Source organism: Cricetulus griseus, chromosome 2 (assembly GCF_003668045.3).
Source record: "Cricetulus griseus strain 17A/GY chromosome 2, alternate assembly CriGri-PICRH-1.0, whole genome shotgun sequence".
Lineage (NCBI taxonomy): Eukaryota > Metazoa > Chordata > Mammalia > Rodentia > Cricetidae > Cricetulus > Cricetulus griseus.
In genome coordinates this window covers 398,216,472-398,222,583 of record NC_048595.1, presented here as the reverse complement: position 1 = coordinate 398,222,583, position 6,112 = coordinate 398,216,472, and positions in this window count along the sequence as shown.

The following is a 6,112-nucleotide window of genomic DNA, read 5'->3' as shown; positions in this document are numbered from 1 at the left end:
TATGACACACATATTTTAAATGAGTTTTTATTCATTCACTGAGGATTTCATAATTCAAGTATGAAATTAAAAATTATATTCACCTCCCACAGATTCAAAACTTATGTCTCCCACCTTTAATCACCAAGTCTAATTTGTGCTGCACATATACTCATAGCTGTGGGGTTATCTGCTGAGGGGGCATGGTCGACCTACCAGGGCCACCACACCTTTGAATAAAACTGATTTTTCCTCCCCAGCAGCCATCAACTGTGAACAGCATATAGCCAGCGGTATGGACTTATGAGCCCTTCCCCACTCATATATTTCCCTGCATAGAATCTTAGGCCAGGTAGCTTTGGAATACTGAAGGAAGCACATGGTGCCCAAATCTGGAATCTCTGTTCGACCAGCAGCAAATGTGGGCCATTTTCTGGTCATGTTGACATTCTGAATGGCTTTATTATTGATGACACAAGTTTACAAAGAGGCAAAAGAAACTCCTTTAGTTTCCTGGTGAAAGGAAAATGCATTCTTTTCTCTGGATAGCAACTACTTCTGCAACAACTCAGTGTGTTGGAAAGTGGCAAAAGCACTTTTCATTTGCATGTGAGATGAATTCTGGAAATCAAGCACAACCTCACTCTGATCACTAGACATCAGCAGCACCCCCATGTCAGAGCATGAGTGGGAACAATATCCAGAGTTTCCAAAAGATCCCTAGGACAGCAATCACCTTTAGGGCTTGCCTCTGTGTGTGTGTTGGAATGGGGACATTATTAGAGGATTCTGAGATTAACCTAAGGTGCATACTTTCAACTATATTCACACTCTTCCTATCTCTCTTGGTTGTGGAAAAGCGATATCCCCTACTGAGAGAATATTAGATGAATTCTTGGATGTGTAACTTTCTTCATTAGCTTGTTTTATGCATCATTAAAACAACATATTCTCTTAAGAGAAAGAAGATGGGGCTGGAGAGATGGCTCAGAGGTTAAGAGCACTGGCTGCTCTTCCAGAGGACCTGGGTTCAATTCCCAGCACCCACATGGCAGCTCACGACTGTAGCTTCAGTTACAGGGAATTTGACACCTTCAAACCAATGTACATAAAATAAAGCTAAATAAATTATTGAAAAAGAAAGAAGATGATTAAAAACAAACTCAAGGACCATTCTGCCTACAGATTAAGGAAAACAAAACAAAACAAAACCCCAGTCAAACATGTTATGGGCGATGTCACTAAGGAATGGGAAATCAGAGGACATACTGTCATGGACACCTAGGGGCTGGCATATTGCAAGAAGCAGCATGGAAGAGAAGTCCATGGGGACTGAGGACTCAAGTTGAGAAGAGCCAGAGCAAGGTCAAGATACAGGCAGGTGGGAGCTATCAGGTAAGTAGCAAAGACCCCTTCCCAGAGCAAGAAGATGTGGCTTGTAGGTAGCTACAGTTAGAAGGCACAAATGTGGTCTACAAAATAATTCTCTAAAGCAAAATTTGGCTGGATCCTTGTGCCCAGACAGGACAGAGAGGAAAGATGCCCACAAGACATTTGGGTGGTGCCAGTAATTTTTAGTTCTTTGTTGAAAGAATGGATACCCATGATGCCTTACACTACTCTGTGTCACCGTTCTTGCTCCTCCCATATCTGCTGGAGGACACCTGACACTCCCTGCCAATCCATTATCAGAAAAATGGCACAGTCTTAGTCAACTTGTGACCTTCCCAGGTTCATGCAGAGGTATTCCCACCCCTCCCAGGAGCCCACACCCAGTTTCCAATCTGTCAATAGGCCCTTCTTGCTCTATCTAGGCAGTGTGGAGTGTCCTCTGCCGGTACAGAAGTGTCATTACACACAGCCACTGCTGCCTGGACTAGCTGTGCAAGGCAGAGGCTTCTGGGTACAGGGAGGGAAGATAGAGCAGTTCAGGAAGATTCTTGGCAGTGATGGCAGGAAAAGCGTTTTCCTTGGCTCTGCTCATTGGTTCTGAAAATGTGGGGAATCAGTTAGGTCTCTCTTGGTGTGGGGTTCGCACAGACATGTATGCAGGCAAAACGCCAATGCACATTAAAAACAATCCACTGAGAATATCAAGTTTTCAAAGGCTAGAAGTGGAACAGAAAGGGGACATGAAAGATCAGAGACAGCATGGAGGGTGGGGTGTGATGGCCACTTTTGGTGAAGGTGAACTACACCACTCTGTGTGGAAGAGGGCCAGGCTTTTTAGGAATTATAGGGGTCTCTGGAAAACCCTCTGCGTGGCAAGTGCTGTCCTCTGAGACCCGCAATGGAGGGGATCCCAGCTAGGGGGCGCTAAAGAGAGAACTCAAGCCTTGGATAGGAGGTAGATTCCAATTGTTAGTGTCCGTTCCCCACTCTATTCTCACGTCTTCCAGATTCTTTCTTTCTTTTCTGTTCCAAATAGTCTCAGGTTCCTAGACTGAACTTCTAGAATATTTTGACCAGCTATTTTAAAAAGCGAAAGGCATGGCTTTGGCTTGGGCTACCTTGTAGGCCTTTTGAAGAACATTTTTGCTTGTTCAGTTAAAAAAAAAAAGCTAGGGGCTAGAGAGGTGGCTCAGTGGATAAGAGAACTGCTGCTCTTACAGAGGACCTGAGTTCAGTTTTCAGCATCCACATGGCAGCTCACAACCATCAGTGACTTTAGTTCCAGGGGATCCAATGTCCTTTTCTGGCCTCTATGGACACCAGACATGGGCCTATTGTCTACACATAATATGTGCAGGCAAACACTTAGGCACATAAAATAAAAATATAGAATTCTTTTAAAAAAGAGGTCAGTCTTTGACATGAATTGCTTGGTTTAATTCTGCTCAGCTTCCTGGTACACATGCAGTGTGGCACAAAAGCTTGTACGTGGGGACTATAAAGAAGCTGGGGACAGCTGGGGGCAGTGCCTGCTGCCATCCCTCCCCTGTCACCCCCTTCTCTGTAGCTGTAGACACGTTCTAGCCATATCACCAGGATATTTACAGGACAGGGAATGGAAATAGTCCATTTGAGGTTGTTAGGGCCTATTGCTTACCTTCAATCTAAAAATTTTCATAAACAATGTGAGAGTAAAATACGCTAGAAGATAGAGAGGAAAGGGAAGTCGCCTCTATGAGAAATGGTTGTTTCCACATTCGTTCTCGACTCTGTGGCCGTAACTGCAAAGTATGTGAAGTATTAGGAAGTTTAAAATAGACGTTTCCAGTCAGGCCTGGTAGATCACGTGTAATCCCAGCTGCTGCAGAGGCAGAGGCAGGAGGATGGCAAGTTCAAAGCCAGCCCAGGCAACTTAGTAAAACAGTAAGCTGAGAGCTGGAGTGGTGAAGCTCTTGCTTGACATGTGTGAAGTGCTATTCTACTCCTAGTAGTTAAAAAAATATATATAACATTGGGGGCTGGAGAGATGGCTAAGTGGTTAAGAGCACTGTCTGGTCTTTCAGAGGCTTCAAGTTCAATTCCTAGAACCTACATGTTGGCTCACAGTCATCTGTAACCCCAGCCCCAGGGGATCCAAAGCCTTCTTCTGGTCTTTCTGGACACCAGGCAAGAACATGGTGCATAGACATAACATATAGGCAAAACACTCACACACAGAAAGTGAAACAAAATAAAAGTAAGGAATTTAAAAATGACATTTTATTCAAGGCCCAGACAAATGCCACAATTTCTGCGAGGACATGCTAAGAGAGCGCTCCTTCGTGTTCCATTTTAACCTGCCCACATCCCAGTGTCTGAGTTGTGATGTGCATCTGTCACCTGAGCGACTTGGGAGGCCCTAAAGGGGTGGTAAGGCCATCCTTTATTTATTTCTGACTCTTTTAAAACAGGTTTTAAATCACTAAGAAGCAGCAAATGGACTCTTTAATTTTGGGTCTTCAAACTGTTTCAGATGCAGAAGTGCACAGTCCATGATCTAAACACATGTTCACTGGCTTGACTTGCTATCTAGCATGTGCCAGGACAGTTTCCTGGACAGGGCGGGGCTCGGGGTGGTTGGGGAGGAGAGGGAGCCTGGCAGGAGAACCAATGACATTTGTACTTTGTGGGGCTGGAGAGATCCCGAGGGCCATTCCTGAAGGCCAAAGACCCAACAAAAAGAGGGGCTAGTCATCTCTTTAGAAAGACCTCAGAGAGCTACTACTTCCTGAAATCGGGGGTTAGGGTGGGGAGTTAGGGGGGTGCAGTAAGTTACATAATTGTTTACTATGGGGAATTTGCCATGGGCAAAGTGGATGCTGCAATGGTGGGAGATCTGGATAGGGAAAGCTATGTCAATGTTGTGTGACAGACCTTCCCTGAAGAGATACTAGCCACACACACACCTCTCACATACAATCACACTCTTGTACACACACTCACACAAACTCTTGCATACCCTCACACATTCACACACACACAACTCTTACACACTTGCAACACTCTCACACTCAAGCACACGCAGATACCCTCATAAACACTCAAACACACACATATACTTACACACTCAAACACAATCACATGCACTTACACACACTCATACACTCCCATGCATATTCACATACTCACACACACAAGCTCACACACACCCACACTCAAACACAGACACTCATCCACACATGCCCACACACCCACACTTAGACCCACTCACATACTCAAACACTCACTCAAACACACTTTTACTCACCTCAGAAAAGGGAGCCCGGGAAGACCAAAGCAACAATTGCACCAACGGCTGATTTTGCAAGCCAAGGAGTTTTTTTCAGGCTTACTAAGGAGAGTATAGATGAAGAGTTACTTACATGGTGCATGGATAATTCAGAAGCAGAAAGCCACCCTGACATAGGAGGTGACTCCCTAAAACCTACAACCCTGAGCTCTATGCAGGCAACTCCACAATCTAAACATCTTTTCAGTTTGGCTGACCAAAAGTTCCAACCCATAGTTCAATCCCTTTTATTCTGTTGGTAGGCTCTCAAGAATTCTAGCTTCTATTTCTCCCAGATACCTGACTGTGTTCACCACTCGAGGCTCTAGAGCCGTGGTTCTCAACTTGTGGGCCACCTCCCCTCTGGGGGTCAAATGACCTTTCCACAGGGGTCGCCTAGAACCATCAGGAAACATAGATATTTACATTTTGAGTCATAATAGTAGCAAAATTACAGTTATGAATCAGTAACAAAGATAGTTTTTATACACAATACAAGGAACTGTATTAAAGGATCAGAGCATTAGGAAGGTTGAGAACCAAGTCCCTGGAGCCTCACCTCTCTCCTGGAGCAAATGCTTCAATTTGGAGGGAATGCTGCAATTCTGAGGAACACGCCGTGTAACAATGATGTCAGGATGGCCTAGCTTCTGAGACCATTTTCAGGACGACGTGAATGAAGCCCTTCATCTTGATTTTTACTAGAAAGATGAGCAAATGGTCACTGTGGTTTGACCTTAGTCATGGGCAGGTGCTGTCAGCTTTGTCTCTGGGGAAAGCAGCCTTTGGGGTAACAGTCACGTTGTCACCCCCCCCTCTCTTTCTCTCTCTCTCTCTCTCTCTCTCTCTCTCTCTCTCTCTCTCTCTGTGTGTGTGTGTGTGTGTGTGTGTTGTGTGTGTAATTTACTTTAAAATGCCATGAAGAGAAGTCACACCATATAACAGGGCTCACATAGGAGGTTTATTGGAAGAGGAGAGAGAAGGGGCACAGAGGGGAGCAGAGACTTGTTCCTGGGGACAAGAGTGGTGGAGGAGAAAGAGAGAGAGGGGGAGAGACAGAGACAGAGAGAGACACACAGAGAGACAGAGAGAAAGAGATGGCAGATGGGCAAGGCCCACCTTTTAAAAGGGAACACAGTGAATGTGCACAGGTGGTGTTCTTAGTGGCTGCAGCTGAGGGCGTATCCTGTCAGAACCCCAAGGGCAGGCCAGTACAGATGCCTGAATACTAACAGTTTGTACACCAGGAGTCAACTTGGTATTATTTCTCAGGTGCTGTCTGCCTTGTTTTCTTGAGATAGGGTCACTTGCTGGAGCCTGTGTCTCCCTGAGTAGGATAGGCCAGCCGGCCAGTAAAGCCCAGGATTACAAGCGCACACCGCCACTCTTGGGCCCTTACCTGGGCATTGGGTATTGAATTCAGGTCTTCATGCT